General features: G+C 43.2%; 1 protein-coding gene across 4 annotated transcripts in view; it reads right to left on the minus strand.

Annotated features, from left to right (window-relative positions):
* The window catches only part of STS (steroid sulfatase), a 137,391-nt gene that overhangs the window by 21,491 nt on the left and 103,387 nt on the right, over positions 1-12,513 (minus strand). The gene's annotated exons all lie outside the window — the stretch shown is intronic.

The following is a 12,513-nucleotide window of genomic DNA, read 5'->3' on the forward strand; positions in this document are numbered from 1 at the left end:
GGCTGGAAACAAGGGAGAGAATGGATGTTCAACTCCTTGAAAATACCTTTTCAGACTTTAGAAAAAAGAATGAAATAAAGAGTGAGATGAAGAAAGGTGAAGGACAACGCAGATACATAGCAAGGAGAGAAAGCATGAATACGAGGCATGGTTAACAAAGGATGCAAATGCCATCGAAACTTAAAAAATGGATTGCCGGAGACAGAGGTTCAAGGGATCTTGAAGCAAAGCTTCACTTTGTCATGCTGGTTTTTGATGATGGTACACTGATTTCTGACCATTGCAGAATGAACTGTAGCTCACGATTACAGCCTGAACTCCTCTTATAAACAAAATCTTAAAACTTCAGGCACTAAATGTTTTGTATGCACAGACATCAGGGAAAATTCACACATAAATTCATATTATAGTCTGCAGTTTCTAGAACGGCCTCCACGAGAAGTTAAAAGTATCGCACTAAATCTTTTCAACATGATCTTAAGGTAATTATCTGACAAATACTGTTACTCTTGCATCACAGATATCACATCAAAGAATAGGGAAGTTCAAACACTTTGCCATAATTTATTCAAGTTGTCAACAGCTGCTGAGCTACAGGAGGAATCACAACCTGTGAATTAGTCTGATTATCCTTCTGTGACATCAAGTACATAGAACTTTCACCTGCTTATTCGTATAGTAGATGAGGCTCACGGCATTTCACCTGCTTATCCTTCTACTCAATCAAACTCAGAATGTGCACCTGTTTACCCTTTTTACCAGATCAAGATAATGGGATTTTCACCTGCTGATCCACACTCACAGAATTTAAATTTGCTTATCCTTCTACTAGACCAAGCTCATAGACTTTCATCTATGTATCCTTCTACTAGATCAAGCTTACAGAATTTAAACTTGCTTATCCATCTACTAGATCAAGCCCATAGACTTCCATCTGTTTATTCTTCGAGATCCATCTCACAGATTATGCACATGCGAATACTTCTACTAGATGAACCTCGTAATATTTTCAGCTGCTTGTCCTACTGGATCAAACTTACAGATTTTTCATCTGTTTTTCCTTCTGTAAGATTTAGCTCACAGGATATGCACATGCCTTCCTTTTACCACATAAGCCTCATAAAATTTTCACCTATTACTCTACTAGATTAAACTCATGGAATTTTTTAAAAAATCTATTCTACTAGATCAAACTCATAGACTTAACTCTTACTCTTCTTCAAGTTCAAACTCACAGAATATGTACCTGCTATCCTTCTTGATGAACCTCATAGGATTTTCATTTGTTTTTCCATCTATGGGATTAAGCTCAGAGAACTTTCATGTGTTTATTCTTCAACGAGATCAATACATACAAGACTATCCTTCTAGATAAACCTCATATAATTTTCAGATGTTTATCCTTCTTTGGGATCAAGCTGATAGAATACGCACATGACTGTCCTTCTACTAGATCAAGTTCGTAGAACTTCACTTAATATAAGAACAACAAAGGAAGTTTGCTACATAACATAAAGATCTTGTTTAATTAATGGCTACAGTATATATTTATTGCCCTACTGGTTAACATAAAAGAAATAAAGAAGAAGGTAGACCAAAATACCACAATAATGAAAAAGAATCCTTTAAAAATGTATCATCTAGGTGCAATGTGGCGTTGCAGATTGGATCCTGAAACGAAAGAGCACATTAGTGGAAAATATATAGTTCAGTTAAAGGTGATGTTCCAATGTTAATTTCTTGACAGATAACAGTGGTTATGCAGAAGGTTAATGCTGGAGGAAGCTGGGTACAGGGAAAGCAGAAACTATCTTTAATATTTGTAATTCTGTCAATCTATACTGATTCCAAAGTAAAAACCATACTAAATACACAGAGATGATATATGTGTGTTCCCCAGTTGATTAAATACTTGCATTCTCTAGATGACATCAGGGAAAATGATATGGATTACTTCACGGGGTTTTATATGTACTGTTTTTTAAAAATGTTTTAAAGATTTTATTTATTTGAGAAAGAGAGAAAGTGGTGGAGAGCGGCAGAGGGAGAGGGACAAGCAGACTCCAGGCTGAGTGGGGAGCCCGACACGGAGCTCGATTCCACGACCCTGAGACCACGACCTGAGCCGAAGTCATTCGCTTAATTGACTGAGCTACCCAGGTGCCCTATATGTGCTGTTTCTAATGGCTAAATTTAACTGATCACGTACGATGTGATATGGACCATGATGTGCATTTCATTAACTAAATCCTTACATCTCCCTCACAAGGGCACTACCATGACTCCCCATCTATAGAAGAAAAATACGATGGCCGAGGATATGCATTTCATCTCATTAAATCATTACAGCTACCCCACAGTAGTACTACCTTTACTGTCCAATTTATAGATGGAGGCTATCTATGCATACACCTGAGGGGGCTGAGCAAAATTAGGTGCTGAAGGTCACTGATCTAGTGAGCTAGAGCGCCGATACAAAGCTTTGTTCAGCACCAAAGTCTGAATTTGCACAATTCCTCAATACAATTTCACCTCTGGGTGCAAGAGAGAGTTGGTGCTGTCTTGCCTGTATAATGCTGGAAGAGGGCCACAGGTGGGCTGGATTTAGAAATTCAGAAAGACAACTCTGAACCACAGGCTTAAGACAAACTGGGACACTGAGCACATTCTTTTATGTTCCCAAGAGTCAACAGATGTACTCTTTACGGAGAAAGGCAGTGTCCCAAGGATGGTTTCCCGGGGCTCCCCAGGTGAAGGCAAAGGGACAACTAGCTCCAAATCCGCATGTGAGCGGGCCTGAGACGTGCCAAACCTCCCATGCCTTGGCTAGAGTCTCCGTGTCTTAGAATAGCGCTGCCATGAACATGGGCCACAGATGTCTCTTCAAGATTCTGACCTCATTTCCTTTGGATATGTACCCAGAACTGGAATTGCAGGATCACAGTCTCTTGAGGAACCTCCATCTGTTTTCCACAGCGGCTGCACCACTTTGCATCCCCACCAAGAGTGCACGAGGGTCCCCTTTTCTCCACATCCTCACCGACACTTACCTTTTGTCACAACAGCCAAGATATGGAAGTAAATGTCCGTGAACAGATGAATGCATAGAAAAAAATGTGGGATTATATAGACACACACACACAGTGGAATTGCAGGCATAGGCAAGAAGGAAGTCCTGCCATTAGAAACGACATGGGTGAACCTGGAGAGCACTATGCTCAGTAAAATACACCAGACACCAGAACGATGAATACTGCGTGATCTCACGTACGTGAGGAATGGAGACTAGTCAAACTCAGGGAAGCAGACAGTAGACTGGCGATTGCCACCAGCAGGGGGTTGAGGAATTGGGGGGATACTGGTCAAAGGTACAAGGTTTCAGTTATGCAAGAAGAGTCAGTTCTGGGATTGAACGTGCAACAAGAAACTACAAGTTAACCATACCGCATTGTCACATTGTATACATGACCTGCGCTGAGAGAGTAGATCTCAAGTGTTCTCACTACAACAACAACAACAAATAGAAGACAAAAATGGTAACAATGTGAAGTATCAGCTAAGTTAAATAACTTGATTGTGCTGATCATTTCACAACGTATACACATCCCCAATTTTGAATTGTGTATCTTAACTGTGTACAATTTTTACTAATTTTAAAAAGCTGAAAAAACCAGCAATGGAAATACTTGCTTTTATTTTGTAAATATGACTCAATCTTGTCATAAGAAAACGGAATGGTTCTTCCATCTCTCTTACCATTTCTGTAAATGCCTACCCACTTATATAGGCGTGTGCACATGTGCATGCACACACACACAATGCAGACGGTGCCACAGGAATCCACAGGCTCGTCCGAGGTACGTATCTATCATGAATCCGACATCAGGGATCTGTTCTGCTCTAGGAAATTTGCTGAGGTCCCAGACCTCCGGGTGATGGAAGAGATGTCTCTGAGATGTCTAACCACTTGGAAAACAAAACAAAACTCCTCGAGAGACCCTCAAGACGTCACACCCTGCCAAAGATTCAAGATCCCCCAGAGAGTTCCAAGCCACGAACAGCCCCCTGGCGGAAAGAGTTCTATGTGGGTGCAGGGAAGGGGCTTACCTGTGCTCAAGTGCAATGCTCAGAGCACCCTCAAGGAAGGCACAGGATTTCCTTGGGATCCAGTGTCGTGCAGCCCCCAAACCCAGCCATCCACTGACCACTTGCATGTACGGGTGGCAGGACCAGGTACAGTGTCATCCCCAGCTACTTTTCGGAAGACAAACCATCATACTCGGGACGAACTCTTACACCTTGTATGAAAATACGAACCCACTGTGTATAACCTAAGTCTCTCATCTTACAGTTACGAATTTATATTCAGAAACTAGAGAAATATATCAATAAACAGAATCTCACCCAATTTTCTAAAGCTGTAAAAGGAGTGTTTTTTTACAACAGCAATGGTAAAAAAAAAAAAAATTAAAAACTGTTTAACAGATGATAAACACATCCGTGCACACTCTCCCCAGGGAACAACATGTTTGATAAAGTATGATCACACATTTCCAGGCATGTGTTCATGAGCAAATATCCTTACTTGTCAGATAGTGTAGCTTTGAGTCTCATTCCTCATTCCCTGGAAAGGGCTATGTGCAAAATGCACCCGTCGGACTTAAAAAGGGCAGTACACACTTCTGCTCTCCCAGGAACTGCTATGGTTGCTACGGTTGTCCCCGAATGAAGTTCACAGGAGCTCGAATGCTGAGCTCCATTCATTTGGCAAGTATTTATTAAGCAACGACTTACAACGACCAGGAATAATGATGGAGTGCCCCATGTTCCAGGAACGATTCAAGCTCCTTGCAGATATTAACTCATTCCTTCCCCACCGCCCTCTGTAAGGTAGGTACCCCATTCCACAGCTGGCAAATCTCTGGCCAACAGGACATGGCAAGCAAGCGATAGAACCAACTAGAGCTCCAAAATCGGGGCTACTGAACCCTAGCTTTTCCTGATTCTCAGAATCCCACAGGGAACACAAATAAATGTGAGCTTTGTAGGATGTATGAACTGTATGAACTGGATCTCAACTGTATGAACAAGGATCTCACCCCACAGAAACTCCAAGTCTCCAAGGACAACTCACATAACCCCACAGATCCCTCTGACTGGGAGTCAACAGCACAGGAGGGTCCCTAGAACGCCCGCCCTGACTCAACAGAGTCTTGATTTAAGTCGTGAAGGAGAATTAAGTGCAGGAAAGTTGGAGGCAGCTTACAAGAGAAATAAAGAAAAACAGGGTAAGAAATCTGGATTTTTTTTTTTTTCTGAAAATGTATGAGCAAAGAAAAGAAGCAAGGTCTAAATTTAAAATCTGGTCAAGTAATTGTCAAAGTCACATGTCTCTCATCTAGATGGTCCTTTGCCATGATGGGAAGTCACAGAGGTATGATGGCTGAGCTCGTCAGTCTCTCCAAGCAAGTGCAGAGAAAATTCTACCATTTATTACCAGACTGTTGTCAGGAACAGCTGCTTCTGAACCAGGCTTCAATTTTTGTCCTTTCTAATGCTGCCACCTGGCAGGTCAAATCACTTTCAGTGGCAAGAGTATACGACAGTCATTCTAATGCTTGATCAGGGTGCAGAGTTTTATGAAATACATTCTTGGCCATTTTTCTCCTCTTGGGCATCTCCATGTCTGCATAACATGATTTCTCTGGATTGATGCAAACCCCAAAGGGTGCAATTTGCATTCAGTGCTTTCTCACCCAAGATGCTATGTTTTACTCTTTCCTTGATTTATTCATGCCAGACAGGAGATACGATAGAATAATGATCTGCGTTCTATCAACCTATTCTGATGGCAAAATAAAGAGCAACAGTCTCCTGATGTCAGTGCTCAAAGAGGGGTAAAACTTTGGAAAACACCCTTAAAATGAATTGGCACAGTTTGAATAATTCCTTAAGGAACATGACCTCAAACTGCTAACTCGTCTGTGTAGGGGTCAGTCAACATAATTGCTTTCCCAGCACTCATCCTCTGCTGTCATATTTTGAGACATCACATCAAGGAATGAGTGTGGCTGTGTTTCAATAAAACTTTATTTACAAAATCAGGCATCGGGCTCCATTTGTGGATCCCTAACACCACAGTTGCCTAAGCCCTGCCCTGAGTTACTGAATTTAGATTGTGCTGTCAGGTGAGTGCAGCAAGCAAACCTTATTCCACGATATTAAATCCTATAGTATTGAGTGGAAATGTCAGTGAGGCTTCTACTAACAATGCATTTCTTCACTCAGCTGAGCACCTTCTTATTATCTCCTGCGAGTCGAAAAACTAAAGCACGTATCTTCCCCGAGAATGTAAAGTGAACCATGTCCTGGGACTGATCCACCTCTGCACCGTCACACCTTGGTTGAGCTAAGTCTCACTTTAGTGCTGCAGGAAACAGCTTGTCCCATCTTGCCTTCTGGAAAGTTCTGTGTCTGGATGTCTGCTCTGCCAACCCCCAAATGATTCTACACATCCTTGAAAGCCTGGACAACATGATGCCCCTCCTCTTGAATTAAGCCCCCAACGGCCACCACTGCAGGCGACGTTTTCCTACTGTCCATTTCCTTCGTATGTTTCCAGTTCCTTGTTTATGGGATGCCTGACAATCACGACGATCAATTCTGTGCACATCTCATCATCCCAGCAGGACCACAAGCACTTGAAAACAAACTAATTCAGCACTTAATCAACTGACGTCCACAGCATCATCTTTTCCAAATTATAGTGGCCAATCTATTTCTTGAATGAATGAAATAATGGATGAATCAGTGAACAGTATGGCTGGGGGAAAAAAAAGGCTCTCCTGTAGATGAGTGTGATGAGAAATTCTTATTTCCAACGTTCTGTCTGTCCGTTAACATTGCTAGGACTTTTCACTTCCCTCATCAACTGCATTCCAAAAGTTCTCTCCTCCAAAGTCTTACCAAACTCAGAAGAGAGCCTCACCTTGCATGTCATCCAGGAAAAGGAGCTCATTACCATGAAATACCCCAACTCCCCGCCTGCCCAGAGCTCAGTTTATATACCACCACCATATCCTTCCCACTGTCCTGCACTTTGCCACCATGCAACCTCAGACTCCCTCCGCACAGACCACAGTAGACCACATCACTTGCATCTGCTCCGGCTCAAACGTGAGTAAATCAAACACCCATCCTCCAACCACGAACCCTGCCCCCTGATATGGATTCTGCAACCATGGGCCCAAACTGCGGTATTTAACCTTGTGGTATCACGGCCATGCATTCTACCAAATGAAAACAGTGCAATGAAATCCTTCTGTCACGGCACTAAGATGTTGATCATTCGGCAGGTCTCTTCTCTGCTTAAGGGAACGGTCCCAATCGTTCCAAATGGCACGGCAGTGTTCGGGGTGCTTGCTAAACTTATCCCATCTATGTGGTTGTGACTATTGGCTCCGATCATGTAATACACCATTGTCCATCATATTCTTGCCCAAACACTGACCCCCGTATAAACTCTGACTTGAGTTGACATCTCCCCAGTAAGACACCAGCTGTCAACGAAAAATGTATCTGTTCCCCATAAATCTTGATCTTCTCAGCAACTGGAGCTTCTCAGTGATGCCTTGTACGTTAGCTCTCTATGGAAGTTTACCCCTGATCATCACATATGCTCCAACCTTTCCCACAACCAAGTCCTGCTTATAACAGCCTGCCTCCCTGCACAGAAAATTTCTTAAAAGAACATGAGAATTTTTTCCCCTTCCCCCACCCTTCCATCCGTCCAGCCTCTGTCCCCACACCTCTCCACTAAAAATATACTTGTGAGCATCATGTGGGTAATAAATGAAATGGACCTGTGTTCTCATCTTACTGGCCATTTTAGCACCACTCACCATTCATGCTTTTCCCTGAATCTTCTCTTCTCCTAGTTTTCTTCTTATTTCCCAAATCACTCTGTCAACATTGCCTTTATGATATCATCATTGTCCACATCACCTTTTAGGTAAGAGTTCCTCAGGGCGTGGTCCTTGACTCTCTTCTTACATCAAACCATCTCATACACCTCCCCACCTGCCAACCAAATATAGCTCTCTGCCCATGAGTCTCAATTCATCAAGAGAATGTCCATCTATCTACACAACCACGTAAGCCAAAAACACAAGACCCATCATGGATGTCTTTCCTTGTCTCCACAATCGACAACCAAACAGCAGTGGATTTACCAAGGTCTTCCAGTCCCGTGTTCATCTACTCAAACTATGTATCCTTCGAACCCAAGCTCAAGAATTTTTTTTCACTTATGTATTCAGTCAGAAGTGAGGCACTGTTGTAGGTCCTGTGGATACAGAAGTGAGTAAAACAACATGTATGCCGTCACAGATCTTGTATTCTCATGGATGACAGTAATGCCTTGCATGTACTGAGTACATTTGCCAACACTTTGCATGCACTGACTTGTTAATCCTCACAAAAGTTCTTCATGATATTCCTCTAATAACAACCATATTATTCCAGCTCTAAAGATGAGGGACTGGATACACAGTCATTCCTCAGTTTATCATTTGCATGCGTCTACCCTTTCCTTATACTGGATTTGGGCGATATTCTTCACACACAATTTTAACTACTACCCAAATGGCAATAGTTATTTTTAACACATCCCTATTGGACATATTAACTTGGATGTGGGGTATCTCATGAGCCACATCCCCTGACACTCCTGGTTTAGTCCTCCATCTCTAGCAATGCCAAGCTACTTTTCTGCTCACCGTAAGCATCTCACTCCCACCTAGAATGAATTCCTCACTTTTCCTCTCCTTGCCAGCACTTAAAAACATCAGCCTGCAAAAGGTCATCTCTCCCTGGGAGGCTCTCAGAAGTCCAGGTTGGGCTGACTACCTCTAAGCATCCGTTCCTAAGAGTTCCTTTAGTTCGTTATTCTAAACTATCTCTGTAGATCTGCATCTCAGCATTAGAATATGAGCTACAAGAGCTCAGGGACCCTGTCTCCTTGGCCTTCATGCCCTAGAAGCTAGCCCCACACTTAGCATACTGTACAGGGTCAATATACGAGTGCTTGTTGCTCGAATGTAACTGAATGAGCACACTCAGAAATGAAGACAGAATGCGGTCTTCTTTCAAAGGTGAAAAGGCTGCAGATGCCTCCCGGCACACTAAATACCCACACCAGCAAGACAGGGCTACTTTGCCTACTCTGGGGAAGCTGATGAAAATACCCGTCAAAATCTGAAGTCAGAACCTACATGTTGCATAACCACCTTCTAATAAACTCCCAGACCCTCTTGCTGTTTGGTCTTGTTTTGGTTTTTTTTTTTTTTCCTCCAACAAAAGCATCCACTGCTCTCTGAAAGTTGTGTTACTGCATGAGGGCACGACACGCCAAATTCAGGGAGTATAAGAAGCAACTCATAAGCCGCCCAGACAGGAGCCAAATTGGTTGCTTTTGGAATCCGCACTTAAGGTAAAGGAGAGATGCCAGGAATGGGAGGGCCTCAGACGCGGGCGTCAGGGAATTTGGAAAGCCTTTTTCTGCACGTGGGGGAAGTCTACGTTCCTGAACGGCTCGGGAAAATAGGATTTCCACCACCCCCATGCTTATGCAGACGCTGTCGATAGAGTTAATTTACCCATCCCATTGACATTTATTACTCGCGTTTAGGCAGAGTAAAAGGGAGGTGGGGGGAGAGCCTCCTTCAGGATGACCTTGATTGGAGAGAGGAATGGAAATGAAGCCAGAGCTAATCTAACCGTTCTCTTTCCAACACTACAGGGACTTTTCTGCTCTGAGAAAGAGGCAGAAAACTCTAAACGCGACTATAAGAAAATCTTAGGGAAGTTATTCTGGTCCCAGCAAAAAGAGGGTATTTTAGGGGAGAAAGGGGGAGATACTCAGGTATGGTACCAGGAGCAGAAGGAAGAAAAATCTGGGACATGTTCACTATTCATTCAGCAAGTATCTACTGAACATCTACAATGTGGTTATTGTAGCAAAGAGACAGAGAGGTGAATAAGGCACCCCAGATCCCCGCTCCCATGGGACTTACATTATAAGAAGGGAGATAGATCATGAGCACAAAATTATAAACAGACAACATATCAGATGCACAAGAAATTTTACTAAGTTGGTATGTTGAGTTCTGATTGAGGGAGATCTCCAGGGAGATCTTACAGAGGCAACACGGGAATGAAAGATCAAATCAATGCAAAGACCAGGGGACGAGCTTCCCGCCAGAAGGAACTGCCAATGGAGAGGCCCTACGGTGAAAACAAGATCAAAATGCTGGGGGACCCCAGAAAAAAGCAGACAGGCATGAGGAAGATAAAGCAGCTCTATGTCATGGTAGGACTGTGTACTGCCAAGGTGCGGACCTCACATTTCATTCTCAGTGGGTGGGAATATAGTAGAGTGTTTTAAGAAAGGAAGAACAGTTGAGAAGTCAGGAGACAGAGACTGGAGTGATGTGTCCACAGGCTATGGGAAGCCAAGGATTGCCAGCGACCAGCAGAAGGCAAGGAAGGATCCTCCAGTAAAGCCTTCAGAAGGAGCGTGGTCCTGCTGATCCCTTGATTTAGGACTTCTGGTGTCTGGAAGTGAGACAGAACAACCTTCTGTTGTTCGTTAAGCCATCCACTTTGTGGCTGCCCTAGGAAACTCAGCACGGTACAGTGAGCGCATGTGTATTAAAGCTCATCCAGGTGCCTGGGTGGAGAGTGAACTGACAACAAAGAAGAATCAGGAAGGTGCGATCACAGAGCATGAGTGTGTAGGTAAAGAAGTGAGGGGACTCAAGGCAGAGCCCCAGAGGTCCCCAACTTTGAGAGGTAGGTCAATGGAGTAGGAAGAGCCGGTTGAGCAGAAGCTTCCAAGAGTTTGCTTACACCCATCTCTACAAGAAGCGTTCTAAGAGCTTCAAACATTGACTTAGACATCAGGTGACGCAGAGTGGGGCCAGCCGCTCCTTCCATGGGAGAACCACTATTTACAGGACTATTGCCTTGAGCTCTGGTCCAGATGAGTGTGCAGAATGAAGAGAGCCTTCTGAGGACTCCTCCACCACAGACCCAACACCTGCCCAGGGAACACTTACACAAACGGAGAGCCAGGACTTGTGCGTCCCAGAGACAGTTCAGGATCGCAGGGAGATCGTACATCCTCTGTTCCTTTAAAAGCACCGATTCCTAATCCCCGCTCTCAAATTAGCTATGTGCACATTTTCAATATTTTAACAGCCCTGCTGGAATTTTTACATTTAACCGCTATATGTGGTCACAGGCCAGTGTAAACGTTCTAACATTTTGTTGTTCATTTATTTATCTTGCTCTTGGCGAAAATCCTAACAGCTCAGTATGGGAACGCTGTCAGATTAACTAAAAGCACTAATGGAGGCAATGCTTCCTGAATTCTTATAGTGGGAACACGGATTGTTACTTGGTGGGCTAGGTTTATTAGGTTGACACAATCATTCAGAACACGTGGACAGTGGAAGGAAAATTGATTTAGGAGATTCTCAGAAGTAAATGTATCAGGATCTGTTAGGATGAAGACATTGCCAAGACTGCTACAATTTCACTAGGGTCATATTCAAAGTCCACACTGGACCCTACTTCTATCTCTCAATTTCCTTTGATGCCTTTTGACCAACACGGTTTACCCTTCTCTAAATCTAAACAGGAGATTCATGCTGCAAACACATTTCCTTCAAAAAAAAAAAAATGAGAGAAAGTATTAATGGTGTCACTATTCCTTCACCCCTATAATATTACATTATTTTTTTTAAATGAAGACTACCGCAGGGATCTTCTGTCCCTACGATTAAAAGGAAGATCGTGTTGAATTCTGGAGAAGGATGATTTAACTGTAGCCATTCTATCCAATTCACCCGCAGATTCCATTAGGCAAGTCGATTTGACTGGGTAATATGGTAGAAGCACTCACTCATACGCTAAAGATCTTTCCGAGAGGTTTTGATTGAGACTAAAAATCATTAACTGTTCAGAAAAAGATGCTCTTTTGATCACGGAGTTTAAACAGCGCGATTCCTCTGTGTATGAGCGTGCTGGAGTTGACAGCTTTACAAAACGAGATGTGACACTGAGAAGAGTCTTTGGTCATCTCCTACGGCTAGAAGGAAACCATATCTTCCTTTTAGGGCAGCCGCCTTTTAACAATGTTGCCCTGTAAGCCTGATTCCACCTCGATCTGACAAAGGGATGATGCTTTGCCACAGCAACGTGGCTGAGATATTAACACAGCGTCATACTCTGGTGGTATTTCTAGCACTCAAGCGAAATAGCAAAACACTGCTCACACATCCAATATGTTTCTCTTAAAAAAGAAAATCAGGGAGTAACTCCTGACATGCTGTTAGGGTTCTATGATAACCCTGGCTTGCGACCATCCTTCGGGACCCCTGACACTCTCTTTCAGACCCACACCACTGATATCTCCACGAGAGTCAACTGTCACAGCGAAATGCTAAACCC

The sequence above is a fragment of the Leptonychotes weddellii genome, chromosome X, assembly GCF_054177405.1.
Source record: "Leptonychotes weddellii isolate Sample4059 chromosome X, ASM5417740v2, whole genome shotgun sequence".
In the NCBI taxonomy this organism is placed as follows: domain Eukaryota; kingdom Metazoa; phylum Chordata; class Mammalia; order Carnivora; family Phocidae; genus Leptonychotes; species Leptonychotes weddellii.